This window comes from Orycteropus afer, unplaced genomic scaffold, assembly GCF_000298275.1.
Source record: "Orycteropus afer afer isolate SDZICR_OR568_19922 unplaced genomic scaffold, OryAfe1.0 scaffold00097, whole genome shotgun sequence".
Classification (NCBI taxonomy): domain Eukaryota; kingdom Metazoa; phylum Chordata; class Mammalia; order Tubulidentata; family Orycteropodidae; genus Orycteropus; species Orycteropus afer.
In genome coordinates, this window is record NW_006921684.1 from 108,674 (window position 1) to 128,426 (window position 19,753).

Here is a 19,753-nt window from a genome sequence, read left to right on the forward strand (position 1 = left end):
AACAACAACAACAACAACATATATATATATATATGTATGTATTTTTTTTTCTCTGTAAAATCTCAGGTATAAATACTGTGTATCAGAATCACTACTATTACTGATACTATTGATAAAAAATTAATAACCACAATAAAAAAAAAGTCATTAATAAATATCTGTTAGTCTTAACTTTTACAGCTATATCTGACATGGTGCCATCAGTTCCTCTAATCATTGGGAATCTATTATTTTGACAAAATTTAAAAAGTTGAATGTTGTTGTTGTAGTTATTTGCTGTTGAGTTGATTCTAATTCATAGCAACCCTATATAACAGTAGAACTGTCCTATAGTGCCCCCCAGGTTGCAGTCTTTATGGAAGCAGATTTCCAGCTCCTCCAGGTTATGGTCTTTAGGGGAGACTTCCAGCTCTTTCCTCCCACGGCTCTTTATTTATTTATTTATTTATTTATTGCCTGACTCTTGTATTTACCTTAATTTTACTTTTGAGTCCAGAATGTTGCCGACAAAATAGTTATTTAAAAATGTGTAAATAGTAATATGTAATTCACCTCTTGAAAGACCTCCATGCTTTGCAATTATGTGTAAAAATAAATCTAGACTTCTTAATATATCCAACTAAGGCTAACCCGGGAGCTCTGGGAGCATAGTGCCTAAGGCACTTAACTGTTAACTAGAAGGCTGTTGGTTCAAAACCCATCAGCCACTCCTCAGAAGGAAGGCTGGGCAATCTACTTTGGTAGTGATGCCGCTTTGGAAACCCAGGGAGGGGCCGCTGTGAGTCTGGTCCGACTTGATGGCACATAACAACAACAACAAAGGCTAAGTTATCTGATCCCTTCATATCTTCATCTTTAGCTACTCTAACAAACTTCCTGTACTCTAAACCCAGAGTTTTTTGTTCATCCAGGGAGCGTGCCAAATACTTCATCTTTCAGAACTTTTTCACATTCTGCTGTTATGCCTGGTGTACTTGTTCATGGATAGACTGATCACCAGCCAGCAAATGGCATGTCTCACGGCAGCACCAGATAATTTTCTTGAGAAAGAATCTAAATCAACCATATTACAAAGCTCAACTGATTTTGTGTGTTTGTTTTGCTTTCCCTTTTGCAAAGCTTTCTCACTGAAGGCAACAGTGGTTTAATTTCACTCTCTGGACAAGCATGTTTAGTGGCACAGCTCAAGGTATTCCCTTCCACTCCCACCTGACACATGCACATACACTATGACACAAATGCCAGTTTTTTATGTATCTATGGGTTCCTTCACCACTTTCATGACCTAGTCTAAAGTAATCTCTTCAGGTAAGTTTTGCCAAACAATTAGTTAAAATATGTTTCTGACCTGTTGTCATTTTTTTTTTTTATCAAGATATTTAGTTTCTATATACCAATAATCACAACTGGCAATTTTATATTTGCTAGTTGGCTCACTTGTTTATTGTTAGTCTTAGCCGGGGCTGTGACTTCCATGTAGAAAGAACAATGTAGTTTTTTGCAGTATGTTCAGTGCATGGTACATAGTAGTTGATCTATAAATAAAAATACATATGTGCATATTTAATGGTTGGGGAGAAAAAAAAAAAAAAACTGTCCTGCATTCTTTCGCTCTAGTTCATTGAATTGTGGTTCAATTATATAAAAGATATGTTGGTTGTCATTAGAAGTTGTATTGGGTTATTTGGGAAATTCTTCTTTAATAAAATAATATACATTACAAATACATACTTTGTCTCAAGTTATGGCTTCAAAAACATATTTCCTCACTTTCTAATTTGAGTGAGATAGCCCTTATATGTATGGTACACTAACTTGCATGCTCTTAGATTATAGAAATTGTCACAACACACTGAATTTTTTCCTTTACATGTTGTATCCTCCACTAGCCAGTACATAGTTTAAGAATAATGACTGTTATTATCTTTGTATTCTAATTTACAAACACAAGACTTGGGGACTTGTTCATATTTAATTAAAAAAAAAGAAAAACTCACTGCTCTCGAGTTGGATGCGACTCAGCAACCCCTCCTTGGGTTTCTAAGTCTATATCTCTATGGAAGTAGATTGCCTAATCTTCCTTCCGAGGAGTAGACTGGTGGGTTTGAACCTCCAGCTTTATGGTTAGCAGTCAAATACTTTAGGCACTAAGCCACCAGAGCTCCCTCATACTTAATAGGTATTAAAAAAATAAAATAAAATAAATTTCTGAGCTTAGGAACTGTGAAACCATATAACTGTATAGCAACCATAAAACAAGAAGACTTTTCAAAGACACTTCTAGGAAAACCTTTATTGTTCATTATATATATATAATTTTTACCATTACAACACGGACTCATTGAAAGCAAAGAATGAATCCTACTTCTCTTTTTATTGTCAACTACTAGCCTAGTATGGACTATATTAGAGCACATAAAATGAATCTGTAATATAATGAAAAACAAGTAATATTAAGTGATGGAAGTGTTTTCAAAGTGATCTCATCATCAAACTGTTCATTTGGATATGGAGAAATGCTCCAGTAGGTGGAATGATTGTCTGAGCTCCTTACTGTGATAATCATGACCAGAACTAGTTCGCCTTTTTGCATCTTGTCATCATAATCCAGTGTATTTTATGTGTAGTTTTAGCTCCATGCCCTTCAGGCCACCACACCAGGATCAAAAAAAGGGAAAAAAGGAGTTAGTAAGTCTTTAAAAGAATTATGAGAGCCCAAAGACTGCACTTGATTAACAGCAAAATTAGTTTTAGGATTCTGACATCCATTTATTTCTTCCTTCCCCCTGTGCTATGAATATACTTACATGCTTGAACAGCTATCATAGAAAACATAAGATTTCTACATCCTAAACTATTCTGTACCTTTAGAACATTGATATCATGTTAGAATATTTTCCTTTAAAAAAAATGTGTCAATTAAACTGGCTGACATTTAACCAAATGGAATTTTCAAATGCATGTGGTTTTAGCCAGAGGAAAGTGATTATATAAAGATAGTCTGACTATACCTTTAGGATTCCTGAGTCAAGATCCTTACTTTTCCCATATCCACAGTAAGGACACTGAAACTTTAGTGACCTAAACTCATGGAAGAATTTTCCACCAATGTACACCGGATTAGGGCATTCACCTGCCCTAATCTTCAATCTTCAATCACCTTTCTCTTGGTTGTTTTGTCACCCTTATGGCGCAGACTTAGCCCAAAAAAGGCTATGAGGCAATACTGAGATGGGACCAAAAAAATAGAGCAAGAAATGTATGCTTTCCATCTTAGTCATAAAGAGGTTATCAATTACTTATCTTATGGAGAAAAATAAAAGGCTTGATAAGAAAAACTATTACTTTATCTTTATTGTTTCTAAAGCTAGGCTTTCTCTAGCTGGAACTAACAAGTTCCCAAACATGGCATGTCAAACACTGGCATGTCATTGTTCAAACTTCTACAGATACTAAGAATCCACCCAAACCCTTAACCTATGTGGTCGGAAATTGACTCAGTAGCACACAACAGCCTCTTATCTGTGAGAAACTAAGTATTTATACATGAAATCAACCATTGCTGCTACAACAGCACTGAGGAACTAAGACAGAGAGCCAACACTTGAAGTATTTTCTCTTCAATGTTGTATGCTTATTCCAAGTAAATGATGATTATACTGTAAATGACTCTAATTCACAGCAGTGGTCCTAAGGCAATGTTCCAAGTGATCTCTTCACTCCATCAAAGTGGCTTCGTTAAGAAACTCCATCTTTCATAGAAACAACAATTGGAACAACTAATTAGGCTCAATTTTAATTAACCAATGATCTCATTTAGTTCTGATTAGATTATGACAGCTACATAAAACCAGACAGAAACATTTAGATAATTTAATTAGGTGTGGTATTGCTTTTCTTGAACACTACTCTGAATTACTAATAGTAGGGTGTTAATGTTTTTCCAGGAGGTCTGGTATTGCAGTGGTTAAAGCATTGGCATGCTAACCAAAAGGTTGGTGGTTAGAGCCCAAGAGCCGCTTCTTGTGAAAAAGATGAGGAAGTCGGCTTCTATAATGATTTGCAGCCTTGGAAACCCTGTGGGGGCAGTTCCACTCTGTCCTACAGAGTTGCTATGAGGCAATGTGGTGGGGTATTTTTCCTGCCTAAGAAAGGCAAGGAAGGTTGGGCAATCTACTTTCGTAGTGATCTGCCTCGGAAAGCCAAGGAGGGGTTGCTATGAGTTGGACCCGATTTGAGGGCAGTGAGTTTGTTTTTTGGTTTTGGAAGAGAGGCATATGTAAACAATGTGGTTTTTGTTATTTGCCAGTCAGACCCAACTCACAGTGACTAAATGATGCCTTGCATTTTATAAAATATTTTACCCCTAAAATTGTTTTTTAAGATACATGGCCAATAATTGTTCCTTTTAAGTCATTAAAATACAAAACAACAACAAAAGAGTTGTTCAATTTTTGAAAGAACTAAATTAAAAAAAATACCTTGGTAATGTTGGGGTTGATTCATTATAAAAAGCCTAAATTTCCCTACCCTACTATTCATTTAGGAGCTTTGATGGTGTGGTGCCTAAAGCATTTGACTGCTAACCAGAAACCTGGCAGTGCAAACCCACCAGCCACTCCTTGGAAGGAAGGTTGGGCAATCTACTTCTGTAGTGATACTGCCTAAGAAACCCAAGGAGGGGTTGCTATGAGTCAGATCTGACTCTATGGCAGTGTGCTTGGTTTTTGGTATGGTACTATTCATTTATTTTTTTTTTGAAAATTGTTTTTCAGATCAATACTTAAATTCTATTTTTTTTGGGGGGGTGGGGATTGTGTGCTCCCTCCCTTTATTCCCTCTCTCTCTCTTTTTTCTATCTCTTCTGCTTTATGTGGCTAAAAGGATTTCACTCCAAGTGATCATAAGCCATGAAGCAACTATAAAATGTCCAACTTTCTTAGAGAAGTACTGTGTATCAATTAGAGATTAGGTGCAACTTCAAAAATAGCAGAAACTGGTGTAAGATTAGGGAGCTCTGGTAGTGTAGTGCCTAAGGTACTTGACTGCTAACCAGAAGGCTGGTGGTTCAAACCCACCAGGCACTCCTCAGAAGGAAGGTTGGACAATCTACTTCTGTAGTGATCCCGCCTTGGAAACCCAAGGAGAGGTCACTATGAGTTAGATCTGACTCCAAGTCTGAGTTATTTTATTTATTTATTTATTTTATGTAAGATTGACATTCATTTTTTCTCAAATAACAAGTCCAGGAGTAGTCATTCCAGTGCCAGAGTGGCAGTTCAAAGATATTTACCAATGAAGTCTTTGAAGTCTTTTGTCTTTTTTTCTCATTACCTCTGGCAAGGTAATTAATTGCTCTTGTTCAGAACATTATATCTATTTTATGAGAGGAGAAGAGGAAGGGCAAGGGACAAACAAAGGAGAGTATGAGCTGATCCTGACTCCCTTTTAAAGGATATTTTTAAGGCCCTCCCAAAAAATTCATTTTATAATGAACTAGGGCACCTGACTGCTAACCAGAAGGCTGGAGGTTCAAACCCATCGACCACTCCTCGGAAGGAAGATGGGGCAATCTACTTCCTTAGTGATACTGCCTCGGAAACCCAAGGAGGGGTCGCTATGAGTCGGGTCGACTCGATGGCACAGAACAACAACCATTGCTGGCTCTTATGGACACACCTTCTGCAAGAAAACTCAGAAAAGTACTTTGCTTTATTTATTTAAATCAGGGAAATTTCCACTCTAAAACATTTGTCTATTGTTAATCAAGAAAACAAGGATATTATATAGACAACTAGCTATATATATCATGTCATTCATGTATGGTTTCGGGTGCCATGCAGTCAACTTTCAACCATAGTGACCACATGTGACAGTAGAAAAGCCCATAGGGATTTCTAAGCTGTAATTTTTATGAAAGCTGATCACTAGGTCTTTCTTCCATGGAGTGTCTGAATAGGTTCACACTGTCGACCTTTCGGTTAGCAGCTGAATGTTTAATCATTGCATCATTTTTCTTGTTGTTGTTGTTGTGTGCCCTTAATGACCCCTCCTTGGGTTTCTGAGGCAGTATCACTATGGAAGTAGATTGCCCAACCTTCCTTCTGAGGAGTGGTTGGTGGGTTTGAACTACCAGCCTTCTGGTTAGCAGTTGAGTGCCTTAGGAGTATCGCTCCTTTAATTCAGTTGGAACACATGATTATTTCATTGTTGGCTTTGTTGTTGTTTTACTTAGCTTTATCTCTATGCTTGTGTATATTCATGCCCAGAGGGATGATGTTGGTGGTAGCATGAGGAATAAAGAAGGTGGAGAGATGGACTAAGCAGACACAGTATTCATATTATGATCAACTGATAGTAGAGAACTATGATTCAGGATCAGATATGCTATTAATTTTAATATGGTGCCTTTGGTACACTTGACATAAGTCCCTTTGGATGCAAAAGATAAATGCACTGGGCTGCATATTGAGAGGCTGGAAATTCAGGTCCATCCAGAGGCTCCTGGGAAGAAAGGCCTGGAGATCTACTTCTGAAAAATCAGATGTTGAAAACCCTATCAACCACAATTCTACTCTAACACACAAGAAGTCACCATGAGTCAGAGTTGTCTTGATGGTAACTGTGGTAGTTAAAGTTGTATGTCAACTTGGCTGGGCCAGGTTGAGTGGCTGGGCAGCTAGTGGTAGTTATTCCTCATAATGAGACTGACAATCAACTCTGTGGTTGGATCTACCACAAGTAGCTGAGTAGCTGCCTTTGGGATGTGGTCTCCTTCCTGTATATAAGGAGAAGCCTTGGGGATAGTCTCCAGCCTATGGCACGCTTGGACCCTGTATGTCGCCGTGTCATTGTTCAGCAGCCTGCCATGCTCTGCCGACCTTGGAACTTACAATAGACTTAAATTAATGGCCTTCCATGTGGTTTGGTAACATCGAGACTGTGTCTTTTTACTTGTCAACCTTGGCTTGTGAGCCTCAGCAGCCTGCAGCTGTCTGAGTGAAGAAATGCCTCTAGCTCCAGTGGGCTATGAGCAGGAGGCAGAGCTGTACTCTAAGGTTGAGGGGCTTTCACCCAGCCCCTAGAGCCTGGCACTTTGAACTTGGATTTAAAGCCTCCAAATTGTAAGAATAAACTCCTGTTTGTTAAGGTCATCCCATTTGTGGTACATTTCTTGTCAGAGTGGTACTAGGTATCCCAAAGAGCAACTATTGTTGTTTGTTTTGTTTTTAAATAAGGTAGAGTGGTGTGAATTCAGAATCTGAAGTTAAACACTTTATATTCTAATCCTAAGTCAACTGCTATATCACATGTGATATTTGAAAATCAGTTACTATCACGGAACTTCATCCTTCCCCTTCCAACAATGGGAATAGCAGTCATCATCATGCGTGCTTGAGAAACTTGTGGGGAGGATTAAAGATGGTAATAAAACACTGGCAACACCTTGTAGTAAACAATTGATAAGAGTTTAACTATCAATTGATTATTGTCATAATGTTTTGCCCTATGGGCATTTCTATTCTGTCATATGTGGTAACTATAAGTTAAAAATTGACTCTAATAAGATTTTCTATAATGTAGAAAAAGTATAACTTACATTATTTATTAAGAAAAGAAATATAATTTTTTGTCTTTTTTAACTAAACTCTAATATTACACTATCACACCTAACAATTAGATATTTTATATTATTATTTCTTTCTTAGGCTCATCGTTTTCATATGTTATTAACACTTAAGTTAAGGACTTCCCTGGAACTTGTTACTTAAATGTCTTTTAGGCTTTTGTTCTATATCTTTTCTGTTTGTCATAACTTTCCTGGACTTTCAGATTCAAGGGGCTTTACTTTATACTTAAACATCATAAATATTGCTAGCTGCTGCTGTTAGGTTTACTTTTGATTTACATTTGTTTTGAAAGTGGCAGTTTATTCCTTTTCTTCTCCTTCTAGACACTCACAGTAATTTACAAGGATGTTATATGGACAAATATGAAGTTTGATACTATGTGTGAGGGAAAAATATCTCTTATAATACAGTGATATACAGGTTGCTCATTACAAATTCAGACACTTAGGGTTTGTAGATGTCATTCTGGTATAGGAATGCCTGCAAGATAGGCTAGCAAGAATTCTGCTTATAGAACTGTAGATAAATTCATTTCTGGAAGAGTCAATAAGGATGATTTGGAGCTAATGGCTGGTCCCCAAAGTTAATTCTTCAAAACAATTTTGGAATAGCCACTTTTAATTATATGTCAAAAAAAAAAGAGAAAGAAATAGGTCCCTATTGAGAAATACATATTAGGATATATGGCTGGGGTCCTGCAGGTAATAGGCTATTTTGATTGTTACACTTAACAGTATGATTCACATCTGTGCTTGACCCAGACATATTTAAAATTTTAAAGAACAATCAAATTAAGTTGCCATTCCATATGAGATGTTCTAATGAATAAAGAACATCAAATTACTTTGTGTGATGACCTCAAAAACTGAATGGTAAAGGGCTGCTTCCTAACTTCAGGGTAGTGGTGCTGGGAAAAGCTAGAACTTCCCTTTTAGCAGCAGTGAGAGCCCCGGCAGCTATGCACCAGAGTATGCAGACAGAGCAGCTACCAGAGAGCTGCAAAGTAAAGATGGGAGATTGTGCTAGGAAACTAAGGGAAGGACTTCCATGGGCTCTAGAGAGCTCAGGGGAACCTGCCTGTTGATCTCTAAAAGCAAATATATATTTGCTTTATATATATATAATTTTTTTTTTTCTTTTCTTTTCTTTTCTTTTTTCTTTTTTCCATTGTTCCTCTGCTTCTGATCTCTAAGTGCTGGAGAACAGTTGGCCTTCTCCACAGGCTCTTCTCCAATATCCACAAGTGCTCTTTAGATGATGTCATCCAGTCTTAATCCTTTTTATATCTTCTATGCACTGATGACTCACACAACTTTATCATCAGCTCTGGTCTTTTCACTGGGTCTGAGGTTGAAACATCCATATTTCTAGTGAACAAAATAATAGGCATCTCAAACTTATGGCCAGAACACAGCTCTTAATTTTGTTCTTCCAAATGATTTACTCCTCCATTCATTTAATTGCTACCATCAATTTCTCAACTTTGTGAGAAAAAAGAAGAGCCCTCCTACCAAGAAAATAAACAAACTTCATAAAATAATATTATTTTGCATTAATATAATTTCCTCACATTTCATATTCCTTCTACAGTATCTCTTAAATTTTCTTAAACTTTTCTGCTGCCTTCCTTGTCTGTAATGCCATAATGATGCATCTACATTTTTCAATACCCCTCTACCTTTTCTGCTTACTTTCATCTTTTCCCTCATTACTAATCCTTATTCACAGGTTAATCAAAATATTATTTTTGAAACAAAAATCAGAGCTTCTACCTCTGGCTATGGCAGGGTAGATGGAGTGAGATTAACTGTCCTGAGAAGAGTCAGAAGAAACTTGAGGACAATTTTTAAAATGACTACTTGAAGAAACTGAATAACAACCGAGGCAATCAGGACTTGGCCCAAGCTCATTCAGTGAAAGGAACCACACAAAGAATATAAAATGACAAATGAGGTTATATTCATCCTTAATCTTTGCCCTTGGGCATTTGTTGACTCACCAAATGGGAATTAGACATCTGTAAAAATCTATGGTTTGGGATTTGCAACAGTTTATCTGTGCTGGGGAAACAAACTTTAGAGTTTATGGTTACCAAAATATCAGAACTTGAAGTACTGAAAACCCAGAAGAAAAGATGTCTCAGAGAAATGAGAAAGAACATGTTGTACATGACTTCTCCTTGAAATATTTTCCAAATCCTAAATGGGCATGTATATTTCAGGCAGCTTTTATGTGATTGCAAAGCAACATTTTACATTATTGAGGGAAAAAAATAAAAAAAGAATATCAGATCAAATTCTGTCAAGGGAGTGTCTCTATTAAATACTTGAGGATTTCATTGAGACCCAAGAACAGCTGTGCCTTAGGAGAAACAGCAGCAAATACATCAAGATGTCTACCCATAATCTACTGTCTGCAAGAAGAAAGAAAATTATATCTTGTCTACAGGAAGGGAGCACTATCCAAAGATTCTATATTTATTTTAAAAAAAAGTCTATCATTCACTAAAATATTTCCAAAAATATCAGTTTAGAGATTAATTTATGAGGAACAAAGAATATAAAATGACAAATAGAACCAGATGCACGGTGATAAAAATATTTATCAGAAAATGATAAATATAAAATTAAAATAACTATAGTTATTGATGAAAAGATGGATGATATTGTATGTGATGTCAGGAAGAGGAAGAAAAGCCAGGGATGAGAAAAGCTGCAGGATCCAGGTAAAGGGAGGAAGACAGGCCCCACTCCAAGAAGCAGGAAGAGGAGAAAAAACCGGAGACAACAAAGCTTTAAGGTCCAGGAAAGGGGAGGGTAAAAAGGTATTGAACAGCTAAGGAAGACAAACTTGTCTGTCAATTTGTCGACTGTGGAGGCTTGCATGTTGCCGTGAGGCTTGAGGTTGTGCCACCTGTGTTTCAAATACCAGCAGGGTGGCACATGGTGCACAGGTTTCAACATAGCTTACAAATGGAGACAGACTAGAAAAAAGGAGGAGGCCGTCCACTTCTCAAAGAATTGGCCAGGGAAAACCTTATGAATAGCAGAGAAATACTGCCTGATACATTATTGGGCAACTTTATGAATAGCCCAGAAACATTGACCTATACAGTGTAAGATGAGCCTCTTGGGTCAGTAGGTACTCAAAATACAACTGGGAAAGAGCTGCTTCCTCAGAGTAGAACCAACCTTAATGATATGGGTAAAGTAAAGCTTTTGGGACCTCCATTTGCTGACATGGCATGACTTAAATTGAGGAGAAACAGCTACAAACATCCATTAATAACTGGACCATAGAATGGACAATGTATGAATCTCAGAAAACTGGAAGTTGTCCAAAATAAAATGGAATGCATAAAGATTGATATCATAGGCATTTGTTGTTGTTGTTGTTATGTGCCATCGAGTCGGCCCAGACTCATAGCGACCCCTCCTTGGGTTTCCGAGGCAGTATCACTACGGAAGTAGGATTGCCCAACCTTCCTTCCAGGGAGTGGCTGGTGGGTTTGAACCACCAGCCGTCTGGTTAGCAGGCAAGTGTCTTAGCCACTATGCTACCAGAGCTCCCTAATTAGTGAGCTGAAATGGACCAGTTTTGGCCATCTTGAATCAGACAATCATATGATCTTCTATGCCAGGAATAACAATTGGAAGAAGGATAGGGTGCCATTCATCATCACAAAGGATGTTTCAAGATCAGTCCTGAAGTGCAATGCTGTCAGTGATAAGATAATATCCATATACCTACAAGAAAGACCAGTTAATATGACCATTACTCAAATTTATGCACCAACCACCAAAGCCAAAGATGAGGAAATTGAAGATTTTTATCAACTTTTTCAGTCTGAAATTGACCAAACTTGCAATCAGGATGTGTTGATTATCACTGGTGACTGGAATGCAAAAGTTGGGAACAAAGAAGAATCACAGTAGTTGGAAAATTTGACCTTGGTGACAGAAATAACGCTGGTGAATGCATGATAGAATTTTGCAAGACCAATGACTTATTCATTGCAAATACCTTTTTTCAACAACACAAAAGGTGGCTATACCCATGGACTTCACCAGATGTATTACACAAGAATCAGATTAACTATATCTGTGGCAAGAGGTGATGGGAAAGCTCAATATCTTCAGCCAAAACAAGGCCAGGAGCTGATAGTGGAACAGACCATCAACTGCTCATGTGCAAGTTGAACTTGAAATTGAACACAATCCAGACAAGTCCATGAGAGCCCAAATAATATCCCTGCTGAATTTAGAGACCACCTAAAGAATAGATTTGATGCACTGAACACCAATGTCTGAAAACCAGAAGAATTGTGGGATGACATCAAGAACATCATCCATGAAGAAAGCAAAAGATAATTAAAAAGACAGGAAAGGAAAAAAAAAAAAGACCAAAATGGATGTCAGAAGTGACTCTGAAACTTGCCCTTGAGCAGAGAGTAGATAAAGCAAATGGAAGAAATGAGAAGATAAAAGAGCTGAACAGAAGATTTCAAAGAACAGCTCGAGCAGACAAAACCAATTACTATAATGAAATGTGCAAAGACCTGGAGTTAGAAAACCAAAAGGGAAGAAAATGCTGGACATTTCTCAAGCTGAAAGAACAGAGGAAAAAAATTAAGCCTCAAGTTGCAATATTTAAAGAGTCTGTGGAAAAAATATTGAATGATGCAGGAAGCATCAAAAGAAAATGGAAGGAATTCACAGAGTCATTGTACCAAAAATACCTGGTCAATCTTCATCCATTTCAGGAGGTGGCATATGGTCAAGAATCAATGGTATTGAAGGAAGAATTTGAAGCCGCACTGAAGGAATTGGCGAAGAACAAAGCTCCAGGAATTGGCAGAATATCCATTGAGATGTTTCAACAAATGGATGCCCTGCTGGAACTCACTCGGCTATGCCTAGAGATTTGGAAACCCAAGGAGAGGTCACTATGAATCGGGTCCAACTCAATGGCACACAACAACAACAACATAGTCTTTATAGGGGCAGATTCCCAGATCTTTTCTCCCATAGAGCTTTTGGAGGGTTTGAACCAGGTCCGACTCAATGGCACATAACAACAACAAACAACAACACTATGTTGTTGAAGGTGGAGCTTAATAACAAACAGGAAGAATTCAGTTATTCGATATGATGATCTTTGTCAGAGTTGCATGAAAATAAGCATTAATTAAAATTAAAATAACTTCAAGAACCACGGATAATTTGTGCTTGCTTTCTAGTCATGAAGTCAATCCAAGTGCTAAGGGAGGATTTTAACAAGGATAGAGGAGTAGATATTGGCCTCCACTGAAGAGATACAAGAGAGAGGATTTCCAGAAGTTAGAAACAAACCATTATTAATGTTTCTTCAGTCTTTGACCTGAACTCTCAATCTTTGAGCTATTTCAAATAGTTCCAATCATGCTTCCTGAGTTACATAACTAAGAAATCTCTCTCTCCCTCTCTCTTTCTCACTCTTTTCTCTCTTTCATTTAAAAGAAAATGAAAAGTTCTATTTATTTATTTAATTTCATAAGTCAATGCAAGAGTGAAAAGCAGTTTGTTGTGGTAGATGAAAATTGGGCAAATATATTTTCAGGTAGATTTTATGCAGAAATTATCTGCTCTCAGAGGAATCATTTCTGGCATAATAATCTCCCAGGGACTTCTGAGACTTTATACGCAATATTTATTTGAAAGTATGAACTCTGCCCTAACTACTGGAATTTCCTAGAACAGCAGGTTCAACAACATAGCTATTAAGGTAACATAAACTAGTTTGGCCCCAGTGAAAAAGAACATTATTTCTGAAACAATCTCTCTTCATCATAAAAATTAAATTCTTTCATCAGACTCAAAGCTTTGCAGTTATTAATATGCAATTATAATTTCATGAGGTTTGAAGTCTAAAATTAATTACCATTTTAATATTTGATTTTCCCTTCATATTTTATATTATAAATGTGTTACTGAAACCTTTCCTCTAGGTACAATACATATTAAGAATCTTGAATTTGATATTACTTAAGTGGAAACATGACAAGTGTCACTGCCAAAAAGGAAGGGCCAGAACAATGTTAAATTAGTACAATATTTATAGAAATATCAGTATGAATGGTGAGAAAGTCATTTATTTTTAAGCAACAAGGGGGCTTAAGGACAGAATAATTGAGGAACAGAAACAGATTTCAGAAATCCATGGCTTAATTGATGTCCTGAGGACCTAGAACAGCTGGAAACCTGACTTCATTATGCTGCTCCTTCACACTTGAAGAGAACACATGAGCTCTTGCTGTGCTAACCCCCTCTATCTCCTTCCCCCATTGTAACCAGAGTCATAATTTCCCAGTTATAATCTCAGAATTTGCAAATAATTTTCAGCTCCTGGTACAAGTGGGAATTCTTTGGAGCAGTGTGGAGGTTTTATAGTAAGCATGTTGAATTGCATCTTAAATTAAAAAGCACTGATGGATCTTCTGAAGTGAAATTTCAGCCACCATGAACAACAGATTCCCAAATTAACTGCAGATAAGTTTATTTTTTTACATGTGCTGATATTCAAATTAACACCATCTAGATTGACACATGGGATCAGACTGCGAACAGATGAGGAATCAGGCAAGTGCTGCTTCTCTCATTTAATCGGTGTAAATTCACTTGAGAAATCATTCACATAGTATTCACACATAAGAATTTGCAGACCTAGGCAGAATGTACTCTGTCATTTTAATGGACAACAGAGCTTATCCTGGTTTCAGTATTCCTGTCAAATATATCTCTTTATTCTCCTCAAAATAACTTCTGAGCTTCTGAATTTTTTTTAATTAACTAGATTAAGAAAAACATGAATATTTCAGTTATATTTCTTAAGTAGCTATCTGAAGCATAAATTTGATAACAATAATTAGTTTGTTTAGAAAACACGGTTCTTACATTTGGGAAGTAAAAAAGAAACAGCATTAAATGCATATGTTGAAATTTTATTACAAAGTGAGATAAGGGGAGGAAATGATAAGTGGATGAATCTTCTTTATTCTGTAAACTGCAAAACTGATAGCAATAAAGCTATGCAATTATTGACTAACTCGAATAGTTAAAATGACATAGCACAAACTTTGTAAAAAGGAAAATGTTTAAAAGAAGTGAGGTATATTTTTTTTTCTATCCATGTTTCTTTGAAAAGAGAAATTTGAGTCAAAATCTTTGGTGTGGGCAGGATAACTATGTCTGATCCCCCATTCCTCAAAAAAAGATGCTATTAAAATACACTACAGAAGACATTGAAAAAAATGTTATTAAAGTAGACTACCATCAAAGTAGTTTTGTGTTATTAAACTACACCACAGAGAACATCAAAAACATTCTCCTGAGATGATTCTACATAATGGGGTCATGGATTCTTCATTTAGTAATGTTAAGTTCCTAGATGCTATACAGGAGCTCTGATAGAATAGTGCCTAGGGCACTTGACTGCTAACCAGAAGGCTGGCGGTTCAAACCCACCAGCCACTCCTTGGAAGGAAGGTTGGGAAATCTATTTCTAAAGTGCCTGGGAAACTCAAGGAGGGGACGTTATGAGTAGGGTCTGACTAGGCATCACATAACAACAACAAAAACAGATGCTATAAACTAAGACAAATGTCAAATGGATTAAAGAACTACTGAGGGGGAAAAAATGTGGAAAACTTTGAAGAAATGGCATATTTTTTTTATGATACAAGAAAAAGGAAAGTACCAGAACATATAAGAATGGGTTTTCCCTGCATTTGACTACATAAAAAATTTAAATTGTATTTGAAAAACACACTATGAACTGATTTAAAACCCCAGCTTCCTCTGATCATCAGCTATTTGTAAAACACGTAGCATATTACATATGAATAACAGAACATTTATTCTCTTTCAAAGCATCATTCATTTATCAGATATTTTCTTCATTTAGTAGTGTATCCAAGGGACACAAAAATCAGTCATTAATCATACTGTTGATTTGGTCCCAGGTTCACTATAAATAGCCTCTACCTCTAAAGTCTCAGTAATCTAATGATATTTAATGACTCATATGGTCCAAAATGAAGTACTTTTATGTTTTTTAAAATTTTGTTTCTCAACATTCTAACATGATATATAGTAGAAACAGTTATTTGTTATTACTAATGTTCCCAAAATTCAGAGCTAATCTTCTTTTAATATCTTTGGCATATAAGCATTTGAACATTCCATATAAACTACAGGTCAACTCCTTAGGAAAATCCATATAATCTTATGTATGAACACACAACCCTACCTACCAACACATGCATTTACATACTTTTGTGTGTTATTTTAAAGCACTTCTAGTTTCCTAAAACTCATCTTTAAATATTGTAATGGTCCTCCAAACAAAACCAAACCCACTGCCATTAAGTCAATTCCAACTCACAGCATCCCTACAGGACAGAGTAGAACTGGCCCATAGGGTTTCCAAGGCTGTAAATCCTTGTGGAAGCAGATGCCTCACCTTACTCCTGTGGAGCAGCTCATGGGTTTCAACCACTGACCTTTTGGTTAGCAGCCCAATGCTTTAACCACAGCACCACAAGAGGTCCTTCTAATTGTCCTCAGATCTTAGGTTAATATTCACTGCAAATGGTATTTTCTAAAATGCATTCAATTCTGTGATATCTATGAGAACTCAAATAAAGCAAAATGTAAGGTATTGTAAATATAGTTTAAACTCCTTAAGCTGACGTGTTTTCTTTTTCTTTTTCAACACAATGATCTATAGGACATTTATGCAAAATAGTTTTGGGGAAGTTCCATAAATTTTCCAAATTGTCTTTTATTTCATAATGCTTAGTAAATAAGAGGAGTTCTGGTGGTATTGCCTAAGGCATTTGCCTACTAACCTTGTGGTTCAAACATATCAGCCATTCCTCAGAAGGAAGATTGTGCAATCTACTTCTGTAGAGATAATACTTCAGAAACCCAAGGAGGGGTCGCTATGAGTCGGAACCAACTGACGGCAGTGAGCTTTTTTTTTTTCTTTTTATCTCATTATATTTTATTTTTTTTAGTTTAATGTAAGAAGGTCCTACAACTACAAAAAGAATTATTGCATCTAATTTTCAAAATGATCTATCAATTACTCATTTTACTGATATTAAAAAAAAAAATGATGTTTCCCCAAAATGTATCCATGTCCAGTGACAATCTCCTAGTCTTCACTCTTACTTTTCTTTATGAATTACTATATTATAAATACTTTGCTTATTAAAACCTGAAAATGTATGCAATACTTCAAAATCATTGTATGTCATCTTAACCTCTTGGAATATTTATTCTTTATTTAGAATCATACTTGATAAGTGCTCTACTATGGAACTCTCCCTTAGTACATTATCAAATTATTTCCTCTTTCTGTTCTTATTTATTTTCTTATTTAAATTTATAAAACAAAGAGGATAAATACCTTCCAATGTTAATTTAAATGTTAAGATAATTTATGCAATAGCATTTAACACATTTCTTAGCATATAGGAAGAATTTAAGATGATTTTCCTTTTTGTCTCTTAGTATTTTTCAGTCTATGAGTGCAGTATATGCTGTGAATTATGTATGTATGATTTGTATTTATAGGCTTGTTTTTTTGTTTTTTTTTTTTTTAAAAAAAAAAAAAACCATTAAAGTCCCCAAATGATAAATGTAGTGATGGCTTATTCTATTACATTTGAATAAAATTGAATTTATAAAATGTCAATTTCCAAACCATTTTTACCTTTTATTAAATCTCAGCTATTATGATTTCAAACATGTGCTTGTTTACAAGGAGAGTTTGGTAAGCACAAAAACTATGAAAAAGAAATTTAAAAACACTGTAATCCTGCTCTTCTCCCCTCTCCTCTTTTTTCTCCTCTCCCAATCCTCCTTTACCTACATTGTGCGTAAAGTTAAAGTCTTCTCTTCTCTCTTTTCAATTTTATTCTTAATAAATAAGCTCTATCAGTGGTTCAGAAGAGATTCTTTTCTGACGTTTTCATATAATTTAACATTTATAAGGTATGGAAGGTTAAACTTTTATTGTAAAATGTGCTCTACCTATGTGCTAGATATCTTTCTTTTCTTTCTAGAACCATGCCCAGAGTTGTAAGCTTTGAACTGTGTTCTGAGAATCAGAAGTCTTTACTGGCTTCCAATTAGGTTTCTTCAATAGAGGCATTAGTTATAGGTGACATTTGAAGGAAAGTGAGACACAAGTACTTTTATTCATTCTGCTTTTCTGCCAGGTTCCTACACATAAGTTTCGTTATTTCAAGCACCTTCTGTATCTAGTTCATGGTTATTTCTTAGTCAGTCTGAACCTGTGAGAGGTAAGCTTTTTGGAACAATCAGATTCTCTCAGATCCAAATACTGAAATGCACATATTTCAGTGGTACTCTAGAATCAGCTGATAGTTTTCATTCCAGGTTGTTGGGCTTAAAATGTTGAGTAAGCTGGCAGGCTGCTGTCATCACACTTCTTATAGTCATCAGCAATATATAGCAGCATCTCATTTACATCTTTATTAAGTGTTCATTGTTGTTGCTAGCTGCCACTGAGTTGGCATAACTAAAGTTATGAGTATAACATAACATGAGTATAACAGAACTAAATATTGCCCTTTCTGCCTCATCTATGTGATCATTGGCATGATTGAGTTCATTATTGTTGGAATTGTGTATTTTCTCCCAACCTAGGCAGCTGCTCTTCCAGCACTGTATGGGATAATATTCTATTGTGATCCATAGCGTTTTCACTGACTAGTTTTCAGAAGTAGATCATGAGACCCTTCTTCCTAGTCTGTTTTAGTCAGGAGACTGCTGAAACATGTCCATCACGAGGGAGTGAACTTGCTTGAAATACTGGTAGCATAGCTTCCAACATCCTAGCAACACACAAGCCACCACCTTAGGACACACTGAGAGATGGTTGGAGGAAATATTCATTAGGATCCACTCTTTCTTCTTGAGTCCTGTAATTGCTTTCTCATAAAAAATGTGGAGGCTTTTGTGGCCAAGTTATCCCTCACTCCTTGGAATGTTTGATATCTGTATTGCATAAGTTTCATGATTATGCTTATAGTCATTGGGCCTAATGAGAAAGTTTTAGTTAGTTCTGGTTTTATGAATAAGAAATTGGAGAGGTTGAGTAGGATTGAGAGAGCAAAGTGCTTGATCATCTGCTGAGATTTAAATGTCAGCTTATATTTCAGGGTCTTATTTCTCTTTGTGAACATCTAGGATCTACAGCCAATCAGCATGCCTCTTCTCAGGATATGCAAATCACTCCCAAAAAAAGTTCTTGTCTCAGAGGGAAGTCTAATTGTTTATCCTTCATGGATTTCATGTTATCTTTACTTCTATAACTTGATAACTCAATGGGAGGCAAAAAATTTTTAAAAATTATGTGAGATATATGCTAACAACATACACATTATATTTTTTGTTTGTGTTTTGAAGAAATCAGCTTATTGATTTATTTATTTACAGTCTAAACAATGTTAGAAAGGTGTATAGTTGATTATGCTTCTATAAATTGGTAGATGGATTCCAGTGTCTTTGTATGAAGAAAAGTGAGTAAAAGATGCATCAGAATAATTGAAGACATGTTCAAGAAAGGTCACTGGAAGGCATCTTCATCTTTTTCCTAATTCACATTAGAATGTAAAGTGGGGAAACATCAAATATTAGGTCAGAAATACTGTCTTAGTGGATCTTTCTGTTTTGAGAACTGTAATGACATAAAGATGGTCATGAAAATATCTCATTGCATCATATTTAAATATTTGGGGAATTTAATATTATGAGATACACTTCAAAACCCGTCAGTGTCAAAATTAAGAGGAGGAATAACAAACAATATTGTGAAAGAGAAAGAAAAGTACAAATTGAAGAGTTTCCAGGAGACAATCTGAGAACAGGCAGGCACACAGAATGATAGAAAGTCAACTGTATTTGTTTGTTTTGTCTGTTTGGGGAAGGAGCAGTTGAAGGTAAGGTAAGTAGTTTTCAAAATTATTCTTGAAGCCCATTCAACTCAGTAGACATATGCACCATAGACATCATACTCTTGGGAAGTCACTGACACTGACTTGTTAGGAAAAT